Here is a 13,390-nt window from a genome sequence, read left to right on the forward strand (position 1 = left end):
ATTTCTCTTAAATGTTGCAGACTAATGACTAATGGTGTAATAAGCTCTGAAGGTACCTGTGTGCAAGAACTTAACATGGGCCCCCACTGGATAAATTGAGCCTCATAGGGAATCAATGGGCCTGAGTTACATACATGTGTGTGCACATGCATGCATGCATACACTCTCTATGAGATATCTGGGCTGATGGCTTGTGACAGAAGGAGCACACTTTTTTTAAAAAAGAAAAAGACCCCTGCCCTGTTCTATTAATATTTTGTTATGAAAAACATTATTTTTTCAGTAGAAGTTTAACTCAATGGTTTACCTGATGGTTGATGCTTTATAGCTTCTTTTATAGATTGTTTTACTTTTGTTTTTACAAAATGATAGTGTCATATTTGTATTGCTTTGTAAGCCTTAAGGATTTTAATAACAGAAAAGTGAGGAATTAATCATCATCATCATCATCACTGTTAAACACTGTCCGTATATTCAGTAGCAATATAGCAATGGAGTTTGGACTAGACAGGTGTGCTGCATTAATAATGAACAGAGGGAAAATAAGAAAAACAGAAGGAATAGAACTGCCCAATGGAAGCAACTTCAAGAACCTGGAAGAGAAAGAACCTTACAAATACTTGGGCATTCTCCAGGCTGATAACATCGCACACACTGAAGTTAAAAGAAAAATTGGAAGTGAATACATCAGGAGAGTTAGAAAAATCCTCAAGTCCAAACTCAATGGCGGGAACACCATACAAGCCATAAACACCTGGGCTATACCTGTTATCAGATACACTGCAGGAATAATAGACTGGACCCAGGCAGAGCTAGAGACGCTAGATCGTAAGACCAGGAAAATCATGACCATCAATCATGCTCTGCACCCCTGCAGTGATGTCGATAGGCTATACCTCCCTCGCAGCTCAGGTGGAAGAGGAATGCTGCAAGTCCATCAAACAGTAGAGGAGGAGAAAAGAGGCCTTGAAGAATATATCAAGGACAGTGAAGAAGATGCACTTTAAATGGTCAATAACAAGAAACTATTCAACACCAATGAAACAAAGCAGGCCTACAAGAAAGAACAAGTCAAGAACCGAGCACAAAAATGGAGAAATAAGTCCCTGCATGGTCAATATTTGCACAATATAAGTGGGAAATCAGACATCACCAAGACCTGGCAATGGCTTAAGAATGGCAACTTGAAGAAAGAAACAGAGGGTTTAATACTGGCTGCACAAGAACAAGCACTAAGAACAAATGAAATAAGAGCAAAAGTCAAAAAATCAACCACAGATAGCAAGTGCCGCCTTTGTAAAGAAGCAGATGAAACCGTGGACCATCTAATCAGCTGTTGTAAAAAGATCGCACAGACTGACTACAAACAAAGGCATGACAAAGTAGCAGGGATGATACACAGGAACATCTGCAAAAAATACAAGCTGCCAGTAGCCAAAAATTGGTGGGACCATCAAATTGGGAAAGTGGTAGAAAATGAAGATGTAAAAATATTATGGGACTTCCGACTACAAACAGACAAACATCTGCCACACAATACACCAGATATAACTGTAGTCGAGAAGAAAGAAAAACAAGTCAAAATAATCAACATAGCAATACCAGGGGATAGCAGAATAGAAGAAAAAGAAATAGAAAAAATCACCAAATACAAAGATCTACAAATTGAAATTGAAAGGCTGTGGCAGAAAAAGACCAAAATCATCCCAGTGGTAATTGGTGCCCTGGGTGCAGTTCCAAAAGACCTTGAAGAGCACCTCAACACCATAGGGGCCACAGAAATCACCATCAGCCAATTACAAAAAGCAGCTTTACTGGGAACAGCCTATATTCTGCGACGATATCTATAACAATTGACAATAAAATTCTGGCATCCCAGGTTCCTGGGAAGGACTCGAGGTCTGGATAAAACAAACCAGTCAATAACACCTGTCTGACTGTGTAAACAAGAAATAATAAACATTATTATTATCAATAAGTGCTGCTGCCATCACCTACTGATGAAGCTGAGGAGATTCTTCAATAATCATGTGAAGGTTCCCTTGTGAGCGATGTACATTGCGTGCTCTCCCAGACTCAGTGCAGAAACCACTCTTATTAGGCTGGGTGCTAGCATCCATAAGCAGCAATTACAAAGTAGACTTATCTTGGACTCTCCTGTTAGTGCTTTCACAGACTGCTAAGGTGCTCACCCAATGTGAGAATTCAGTATTAATCCTAAGGATGGGAATCGTCCAATGATAAGTCTGGCCAACTAGCATAATATAAGGTATCAAATTATAGTCTGTTTCTTCTATGGGTCAAAAGCCTCATAGGAGGATTCATTTGTTCCTTAGGGGGATTCCTTTATTCCTACTGCAGTCCTGATCTAGTTTGGGTTTCTTGCACCTACTAATTATTCTGGGAAAGAAGCTGCTTTTAGCAAATATGGCAGTTTCACTTCTAGAGCAAACTGCAGCTGCAGAGGGACTCAATCAAGATGAGGACTTCAACTAGGGAAAGGGTTAAATTCGCTCCCCCTAATTATGGTCCAAATTGGGATATCCCACAGCTGCTTCCAACAGGGATGAGCCTGAAGTGTTTCGGCGCCTCTTTAGAGAGGTGCTAAAACACTTTGGCTCCCTGGCGCCAAAACATTTCGGCTCTGAGGTGAGGGGTTCCCTTAAGAAGAGACAGGCAGGTCCTACCTGCCCATCTTCCAAGCCCCCACCCCTGTGCTACTGAAATGGAAATACCTCGGTGCAAGCAGCAGCTTGTGTTGACACCACGCGAGGGATGCCAGGGGATACATCCCATTGCTGCGCCACGGCATTTTTAAAGGAACAAGTGGCACAAGCTGCAGCTTACATGGAAAGACAGATTGTTTACCTGTAACTTAGGATCTGGAGGTGATCCGTTGTCAGTCATTCTTATTATTTATTTGATTGATTGATTGATTGATTTGTATACTGCCCTTCCAAAATGGCTCAGAGCGGTTTACAATTAAAACAAACCACTAAAACAGTAAGGAGCTAAAACATTTTTTTTTAAACATAACAATTAACAATTTTAAAACAATTTAAAACAATTAAACAATTACAGTGATTAAAAACCCCAAAATCGGGTTTTGAATTTTAAAATAAACCCGATATTAAAAACCCCAAAATTTAGGAAGTTGAGAAAGCTTGGGTGAAAAGATGGGTTTTCAGGTGTTTGTTTTAACATGCCAGAGATGAGGAGGATCGTATCTCCGCAGGGAGCGCATTCCACAATCTCGGGCCAGCGACTGAGAAGGCCCGTCTCTGGGTAGCCACCAAACAAGTTGGCGGCAACTGGAAACGGACCTCCTCAGATGATCTCATGGGCGGTGGGGCTCGTAATGAAGAAGACGCTCTCTTAAATACCCAGGGCCTAAGCCATTTAGGGCTTTATAAGTTAAAACTAGCACTTTGTATTTTGTCCAGGAACCTATTGGCAGTCATGAGAAATGGGTTACTGCGCCTGTGCAGGGACCTCATGGATGGGTTTACTAGCCCCTCCGTGCCATGCACATGCCACACACCTTGCTTTTCTCGGAAGTCGGGTGCCATTTTGTCTCAGTTTCTTGGAGACCCGTCTGATGATAGTGTAGGCCCACAGCATGGATTAATTGGGCAAGCAGGCTGGTGATCTCCAGAGATTGCCCAATCAGTCCACCTAGGGGGTGGGACCTAGAAAACTGATGCTGGGAATTCTGGGAACAAGAAAGGAAGTTCTGTGCTGGAGGAGCAAGGGGGACATGTGGTAATGGAGTTTGCTACAACAAGATGACTGCAGCTCTTGGAAGATAGAACTGCAGGCGTTTGATTCTCAAGAGGTGTTTGGTGGAAGGAAGAAAAAGAAAAAGGAAGCCAAGGCTAGTGGCTTCGGAAGTTTAGGGTAGGAGAAAGTGGTTTAGTAAGAATTTGCATTAGAATTTCTGTTTCTTTGGTGTGTGTTCTGCACATTCCTGATACTGTTCTATTATTGTTTACCTGCAATGTAATTAAAATAAGATACACTAGCCTATGCTCAACCCACCTAGGGCATTGCAAAAGACTCTGTAAACTTTTATAATAATTATAATTGTGCTGTCAAGTCAGTGTTGACTCCTTGCGACCAGAGAGCCATGTGGTTTTCTTGGTAGAATACAGGAGTGGTTTACCATTGCCTTCCCCTGCGCAGTATGAGATGATGCCTTTCAGCACCTTCCTGCCCGATACAGGTTTCCTAGGTTTCCGCTGCTGCCTGATATAGGTTTGCTTTTGTAAACCTTTAAGCGTGCCTAAATGCAACCTGAAATTGAGGCCTAAGACAACCTATTTTTGTAACTTACTAAGTATTTTTGAGTGTATTTAAAACCTAAAAGCCTCAGGTGGAAGCAGTCTGTAGTAATTGAATAAAACTGGGTTTTTTTTCTTTTCTTTTTACGAGCCTCTCAGAGTTGGTGTTTAACTCAAGAAAAAGGGAGGGTGGAAAGGGGATTTCTCTGGTGCAAAAGTGTCCTCAAGCGCTCAACAGCTATCAGTTTTCTTATTATGTGTAAGCCTACACATGGAAGGTTTTTGTACGTATCCAATAGCAAAATAAAGAGAATTTCCCCTAGGATTCCACCCCATGCCTAAGGGAGGTTCAAGCTCTGTCAATAAGAGGGGTGGCGGCGGCAGCATTTTAATTCTACTGGAAATATAGATTAGTTTTATGGGAAGCCCAGTCAGGCAGCTCAACAAGGATGACTCGGCATTTCTTCCCCCTCACGTGAGCTAGCTCTGAGACAAAGGCACACAGATATTAAATATCTTCCTAGATCATAATGGAACCCTGGCCTCCTCTTAATAGCCCCTATGACAACAGCTCTACATTTCTGCTCTCATTTAATAGCTGAGTGATTATTTTCTTGGGACATCAGTATGGTCTGATTTAAGAGCCTTTCATGGTTCCTTCTATAGTAAGGTCCATTTGTGCAGCAAACGGATGTAGAATGGACTACAGACTCAAAGGAGGATATGCCATGGCTTAATGCTCCCCCAAATAAATACTCACCTCATATAGAAAACTAGCATAGCTGCAAAAGGTCAGGAATAATGTAGCAATCTTCTGTGTAGGGAAGGTATTTTTAAATGTGGGGGAAGCATGGTATCTAGGCCATGTGAGGGAAACCATGGTATCCAAACACCTGGAGTTACAATCTATTCTCCCACCTCATTCTGTTGAATATATAGACACAGCCTTAGACATACAATTATGGCTGTGTTCATACATACAATCACAGTTAAAAACGTAACCAGGATTGTTGAGCCCTGTGGAGCTGATTGCAATAACCCAAGCCACTGTGGTTAAACTGCATTTAACCAGGATCTGATCCAAGTTACCTATCCTGGTTAAATGCAGTTCAACCACAGGGGTTTGACCAGAACTGTTTGTAAATTCTGCATTTTCACAATTAGAACTACTTGGCTCAGAAATCCTGGTGAACTCTAACTAGAATTTCCATGATTGTGTGAATGCAGCCTTTGAAAGCATAAAGCTCAAAATAGTATATGTTCCACTTTTAAAGTATTAAATTCAAATACAGCCAGCTTTATTTACTACATTGATAATGATATTTACTCTGCACAGTTGCTAGGCACTATATTTACAACTGATTCCACTTAGCAAAACTGCACTATTATAAGCATAAAATGTCACGATTGTACTGATGAAGGGTTGGTGAAACTAATGGAGAGACAATAATTAAAAATTAAACAAAGTAATTATTATGCCTTTGAGCTTAAAAAACTAACATATTCCACTAATATTTTTAAAAACTGGGGTAGTATTCTAGCCCGTGGGTCCTAACATATGTGTCTACTTCACTGAGCGCAATGTAATGTTCACTTCTGAAAAGGAAAACAGCTAAGATTAAATAATATGTATAATTAAACTGTTTCTTTTCTAATATTAAAAATAGCCATTAAGGTTCTTTTCCCCCCTTATGTAATGCAGACATCTGTGGAGTCTTATAATATTGAACACAAATTATAGAGGACTCAGATTACAGAGAATTTAAGTATCCAATTTTTCAAGATTAAACAGAATAATTGGCAAAGTTTGAATTGCTATATTGTAACTTTGTTGAGCTGACACTGAAGGTTCTATCAAAGAAGAAATCCATCCTTACTAGTTCATAAAAAGCACTTTGGATATATGAGAGAATTCCAATTTGCATTTTGTGGCCAGAGTACAGTGTATTCATGACTGAAAGTATTTAGCAAAAAAATGTAGGGAATTCAAAACACATATTCCATTTGTCTCCCCAAACAAATTGCAGACTGTACTTCAAATGCATTGCAGGACTATTAGGTAATCCTTCTTTGTTTAGATTCAGTAGGGTTCAGTGACAAACATTCATCTTCCTTTTCCATACAAGTTCCCATTCCTTAGTTTAGCTAAAAAAAAAATCCTTCAGCTTCAGTTGCAAACCATTTTTTACCGTGAAAATTGGTGAAACAATCCTATCACAGCCAAATGCAACCCTGCAACTATGTAAAACTTTTAAAATATTTAATATATTTTCTATTATTAAATAGACTGAAAAGAACATTTATATCTGTAAATAAGTTAATGAAATTAGATACAAAATGTTTGAAACAAGACAGCAACTGTTACTGTTTCATTATTCTAAAGCTTATTTCTATCTTTAAATACGTTATAAAATTATAGCATAGAATTACACTCAAAAAGAGAATTTCTAGGAGAAAAATATCACACACACCTCAGAAAAAATGAAACAGGCATATTTAAAGATCTACATGTAACCATTTTCCATGCCAATGTGCACATACTTTCCACCACTACGATTTTTGTTCTTATTTTAACAGGTGAAAGTAATTAGATTGAAAATTATTGCGTTATGAATGGCCCTGCTTGAGAAAAAGAAAATATACTCCATAGATACTATAATGAAATAGAAATCAGAGAAAAGCTATCATCGCATACTTGACAATTACAAAAAACATTAAACAAGAATGTCAATATCTTACCAAATGCTGCAATTTTATGCAAATAGAAGATAAATTTTGGCATTGATTTGGAACTACAATTAACCCAACACATAAACTGGGTGGTCCAAAGTTGCTAGCTATGTTTTTAGTAACAAATAGCTAAGAACTACACCAACTTATGAGTGCTTAGAATGAGACACACTTGCCCCTGTCGTGATGTCACAAAGCATGACAATTCTTCAGTCATGTTACAGTCAGTGAAAGTCAATCATAAATCTTTCCCAATTTGTACAACTGAAAAACATTGAGTGGTTAATAGGACAGACCGGTTGCTCCTATACTATTATAACAGCATTGCTAATACAATACTGCCACTAATCATAATCCATGATGGCAATTAAATTCAACCCTAGTTACTCTGAACTTACAGGAACCCACTTCCCTAATAAGGATAAGAAAGGTAGGGTCATTGAAGAACCGTTACAATGTCATCCTAAGTGATCTCTGGCATCTCAGAAACCTGGCTTTTGGTCAGTACCCGGCTCATACCTATTTGTCGCCAAAATTAAGGGGGTTTCTGTAGCAAGTGGTGTTACAGTTCAACAGTTCTTCCTAATTTGCAAGGCACAGTCCATTAAATATAGGGGCTGAAGACACTGGCTAACATCCTAAGGAAGTGTACACATCAGCAGAGTCTGGGGGAATGAACCACGAGTCCTTGCACACCTCTCCCAGTTCTTCTGTGTGTCTACTGTTGCGCAAGAGGACGAATGCTTCCTTCCACTGCTCATGCTCTGGAAGCACTTTAGACGAGCATAAACATGTTGCTAAGGGTCAGTGATGTGATTCTGCTCTTACAGAGAGCTTACGGGTTGGATGTGGGTTGGATTTATTCTGCTTTTTGAAAAATATTAAGACACCCCCCCCCCCCAAAAAAAACAACCCTTGTCTAGCAATACAGATTCCAGGTTCTGGTTGCGAGCACCTTCTACATTCATGCCCCCTGCACTGGTAGATCCAGCTATTCAAACCTTGGAGAGAAAAGTACTGAGAAAATTAGAAGAGCTAGAGATTTCTGCAAATTGTCCATTGTTCAATTTTAGTTACAAAGATCACTGTACATTACGAGAACTGGCTTTGGATTCCTCCATCATTATAGAAGAAGCTGATAAGGGAGGTGCGGTGGTAGTCATGAATTGCACAGATTACAAAAATGAAATTATGTGTCAGATAGAACAGCCTATGCACCCTGTACTGGTGACCTCTTGAATGAGATTGTGAGGAACATTAATACTGCTCTTGAGGAAGGACTTTCCTCAGGTTATATAACAATGGAGGGTAGATTTTTAATGAATAAGAATTCTAGGACCCCCACATTTTATATTTTACCCAAGATTCATAAAGAACTAATTTCACCAGTGGGACATGCCACTGTCTCTAGTAGTAATTTTATTTATTTATTTATCTGTTTGTTTGTTTATGGAAACATATTTGTATGCTGCTCAAAACGCAAGTCTCTGGGCGGTATACAACAAAACAATAAGAACAAGTAAAAAGGTTTAAACATTGTTTGATTAAGTGTCGTCAATTCGGTGTCAACTCTTAGCAACCACATAGATAGATTCTCTCCAGGATGATCTGTCTTCAACTTGCCTTTAAAGTTTCTCAGTGGAGCATTCATTGCTGTCATAATCGAGTCCATCCACCTTGCTGCTGGTCGTCCTCTTCTCTTTCCTTTCCGAAGAAAGGAACTAACTTTCCGAAGAAAGTTAGTTTCCTTCCTAACTTTTCCCAGCATGATGGACTTCTCAAAGGGTCATCACATAATGTGTCCACAGTATGATAGTTTGAGCCTGGTCATTTGTTCCTCAAGTGGAAATTCTGGATTGATTTGTTCTATGATCCATTGGTTTGTTTTCCTGGCTGTCCATGGTATCCTCAAACGTTTTCTCCAGCACCAAAGTTCAAAAGTGTCAATATTTTTTCTATCTTGCTTCTTCAAAGTCCAGCTTTTGCATCCATAGAGTGTCACAGGAAAAACTATGGTCTGAATGATTCTAATCTTTGTAGGTGTAGACACGTCACGGCATCTAAATATCCTTTCTAAGGCCTTCACCAATATCACCAATAACTTTGAAACATTACAGCAATTTAAAATGTAAATTATCATTAAAACTATTTAAAAGCATCAAACTAGTAAAACATCCCATGCTAGAACCTATTTCTAAGTTTGTAGACCATTTTCTAAAGCTGTTTGTTGTCCCTATTTCATCATATGTACGAGACTCTATGGCTTTTATAAATAAGATCAATTTAATAGTTCTGAAAGATAATATTCTAGTCTAGCTTTTAATTAATAATTCTAGTGTTGCCCTATAACCTTTTAGTTATAATATAGTTGGTGGGTTAAACTGTTGCCTTGTTATCTTTTTAATTGTTATTTATATTTTTATTTTTATTGTATTTTTTTTCCTTGTTATGCTGGTCATAGACCGTAATAAACTTTGAACTTGAACTAATCACTATGGATGTCAGATCTGTGAACAGTAACCATCCTCAGGATCAAGCTCTGAACATAATACAGGATATGTTGGACAAGAGGGTGTCCAAATTTCCCCCTTCTAACTTTTTTGCCAATTTAGTGGAAATGTCTTTGAAGAAGAACTACTTCCACTTAATGATAATTTTTTTTGAAGGTAAAGAGGATGACCATGAGGTGCCCCATAGCCCCCAAAATAGCAAATTTGAATATGGATGCTTATGAACAGAAATATATTTCATCGTCTGATAACCACTTTCGTTCTAATTTGGTTACGTGGTACAGATTCATTGATTATGTGTTTTTCATTTGGAGGGGCAGTATACTGGAATTACAATCCTTTCTTGACTGGGTCAGTTCCAGGGATCTGAACATCCAATATGAAACACATTCAGCACAGTAGAGATTTTCTGGTTCTGTCAGTCAGGAATGTAAATGGCTATTGGCACACGTCATTTATACAGGAAACCTATGGATAGGAGGAACTACCTGAGGTTGGATAGTTTTCATTCTTAGGGAAAACTTATCATTTGGACAATTTTTAAGAATAAAACTTAATTGTTCCACTGAAAAACCATTTATACATGAATCTAGGGTGGCCAAACAACAGTTTCTGGGGAGAGGTTATTCTGAGCCAGTTGCGAAGAATAATTGGAGAAAAGCTACAGCAGTTGCAAGGGAGGAACTTTTGCAGACACGCAAGAAGGGTCCTCAAATTATGTTCATTGTAGTTTAATGTTTAACTACATCACCAATAACTCACAAAAAAAATTAAACATTGGCACATCTTAACTGATATATCAGGATGCCAGGAAAAGCCAGTCATTTCCTTTAAAAGAACTAAAAATTTGAAAGACATATAAGTCAGTATAGAGAGAGAGTACATGATTGATACACCATACATTTTACCAGAGTCTTCCAAACTTTTGGGCCATCACCCCTGTGGCCACTGTGTTTATTGTCAGTACACCTGCACAATTAAAAACTTTGAGAACAGTTCCAATCATAAGTGCTATACAATGAAATATTTTACCACATGCAATACATCTGGTATGATATACAATGCCCATATAAGAAAATTTATGTTAGTAAGAAATCAAGACCACTGAAAAGATGTATTGGTGAACATCTGAGCAATGTGAAATGTGTAAAAATGGGTGCCCCTTTGGTAGCTAATTTTTTGGGAGAAAAATATTCTTTTAAAGTTATACAGTTTGGGGCAATTACACATGGCAATGACAAAGTTTTACTTAAGAGAGAAGCATGGTGGATTTTGGATCTGAGCACTTTGGCTCCACAGGGGTTAAATGAGGAACTTGTCTTTCTGTTTATGATCAGATGAAGGGTGCTATATTTAGGTTGATGTTTTTACAGTCAATGAATTCCTGGGTCCACTGGGAACAGTATAAATTTGCTTCTCCAGTTGGTAATGGTGTAAACAGAAACACTCTAACCCCTGAACCTTGGAGACCTGGCCTGTAGCTTCCAAGGGTCAGCGGGGGCCTGCAAATGGCTGTAGGAGCCTCCTCCTATGTCCGTCCCGCCAAACATTCCTTAAAATTTTTTCCAAGCCACAGCACAGCCAATGGGTGGCTTACGAGGGGTGAGCCCAGCACTTCTTCTCCCCGCACCCAACCCCCAGCAGCATCAGCAACCGGAGCAATGCTGGGCCTAACATTCGGCCCAGAGTCTAACTAATTAACTGTGAGGGGCGCCTGCGCAGCTGTAGCGACAATCTCTCACAACTGCGCAGGCACGCCTTGCAGTTAGTTAGACATGCTGGGCTGAACAGCAGGCCCAGCATCACTCCAGTTGCCTCTGCCAGAGGATGGGGGTGGGGACTGAAGAACTGCTGGGCTCACCCCACTCCCTGGGAAGCCACCCCTCGGCTGCAAGGTGGCTGAAAATCTTTTTAAAGGCATGTTCGGCGCGGCAGGGCAGGTGCAGGAGCCCCCCAAAAGTAGGGTTTGAGGGGCCTCATTTGGGTAGGGGCCTCCCGCCATGGTGCGCCCATGGGTGTAAGCTTGTAAGAAGGCAAAGGCCTACTTGCTCAAGATATCTTTGAAATAATACAAATGTAAATAGTCATGAGTTTAATATATATGTTACGGGCTCATTGAATATTGCTCCAAATGTGTCTGTATGATGTAGTTTAATTGTAATTTTTTAAAATGTTATTTTAGTATTGCCTCTGAGGCTGGAACGTGCTGGGCTTCAATAAATGCTGCACAGCACCGTGAGACTGTCTCCTTTTTTGCTTTTTTGGTAGGGTGCTTCCTGCTTTTTCTGTCTGCATGAGCAATGCTCAGAAGTATTAGCCCTCCTACACAACAGAGTGAATGAAGGAGAATTGGAGGACTTGCACAAGGGATCCTAGCATGTCCCTGCAGACTCTCCTAATACATGTGCTTAATCATTAGCCATCATAGTTGATCATAAGGAAGAACTGAGAATTCCAGGGATCTTTGGTTGATTAACAATGGTTCCCAATTACAGAATACATATTCTATTACTTGTAGTATAGTTTTTAAAGAGCCCCAGTATACTTTTCCTAAAAGTAAGATTTGCATATTTGCAAATTAATTCAGTTGAAAAATTCAAACAGACTTGCAAGGTTCTTTATCCCTGTGGTAATCTAGAAACTGTTATTGTGAATGTCATATGTATTATGCATGTATTTTTACATTTCAAGTTGAGAGCTGTTTATGTTGTAAAACATACCGCACAGGAACATTTTAATTACAACATACGAAATTGTATTTTGAAACAAGTACTATGAAATTACCCACTCCAGCCCTCTGTATTACCATGTTATAAACAGAATAAGTTTGCAATTCAGAAGAGTGGGTATGTGCACCATCTGTGACCACAAACATCTTTTTCTCAATTTCACTCTGGGAAGGTATCGCTATAGAACCTCCAAGTGTCTCTTTGAACTCCTCCAAGGTTTTAGTACAAGTGCTTTTAAGAGAGCACATTACTTTGGTGCAGACACTATTTTTCTGATTTCTCCTTTTAAAAGCTCTCACATCAAAGTCAAAAAGTTTTAGAAATTGAAAGAGTTTAAAGAGCAATTCAAGGGTTTACAACAGCATTTTCTGAGAGGGAAATTCATTATCAGAAAGAGTACCCATTATTGGGTAATATCTGGGGACCCTAAGGGACACCTTTGTGGCAGGCACAGGAGAATGCAAAGGAAAGGGGGAATTGGCAATAACTGATCCTTGCCACGTGATCAAGGAGAAGTGTACCACTTGTACAAGTCTTAATCTGGATGCTACCTTTGCATTTGAGGAACAAAACAACACTACCAGTAGAAAACCTGATATTGGACTTTTGAAATTGTTATTTTTTTAAAAAAACAAACAAACCTCTAATACTTATTTTTCTGTTTCATGGAAACTATAAGGTGGTGGATTAAAAAAAAACACCAAAAACCATAGTCATCATTTTAAAACACCATTAAAAACATTATCATGGGCTGCAGCTGCCCTTGGTTGTTGTTGTTATTATTATTATTATTATTATTATTATTATTATTATTATTTCTATACCGCCCTTCCAAAAATGGCTCAGGGCGGTTTACAAAGAGAAATAAAACAAATAAGATGGCTCCCTGTCCCCAAAGGGCTCACATTCTAAAAAGAAAAATAAGACACACACCAGCAACAGTCACTGGAAGTCCTGTGCTGGAGGTGGATAGGGCCAGTTACTCTCCCCCTGCTAAATAAAGAGAATCACCACGGTAAAAAGTGCCTCTTTGCCCAGTTAGCAGGGGTAATTAAACACACAGTGAAGAAAATAGATTAACAAACCTTAAAAAGAGCAGAACATTCAACATTTCAATGCTGCCAAATTAACCAGTGGACAA

At 39.1% G+C, this 13,390-nt stretch overlaps 1 protein-coding gene across 14 annotated transcripts in view; it reads right to left on the minus strand.

Annotated features, from left to right (window-relative positions):
- Nucleotides 1-13,390, minus strand: part of FOXP2 (forkhead box P2) — a 727,796-nt gene that overhangs the window by 399,018 nt on the left and 315,388 nt on the right. The window contains exon 1 of one of the 14 annotated variants that reach the window (XM_053252211.1): nucleotides 7,020-7,042. The exons of the other annotated variants lie outside the window; for them this stretch is intronic. The gene's annotated coding sequence lies outside the window, so the exon portion shown is untranslated. Of the gene's footprint in view, nucleotides 1-7,019; nucleotides 7,043-13,390 lie in introns of those variants that run through there. 14 annotated transcript variants of the gene reach the window in all.

Source organism: Hemicordylus capensis, chromosome 5, assembly GCF_027244095.1.
Source record: "Hemicordylus capensis ecotype Gifberg chromosome 5, rHemCap1.1.pri, whole genome shotgun sequence".
Lineage (NCBI taxonomy): Eukaryota > Metazoa > Chordata > Lepidosauria > Squamata > Cordylidae > Hemicordylus > Hemicordylus capensis.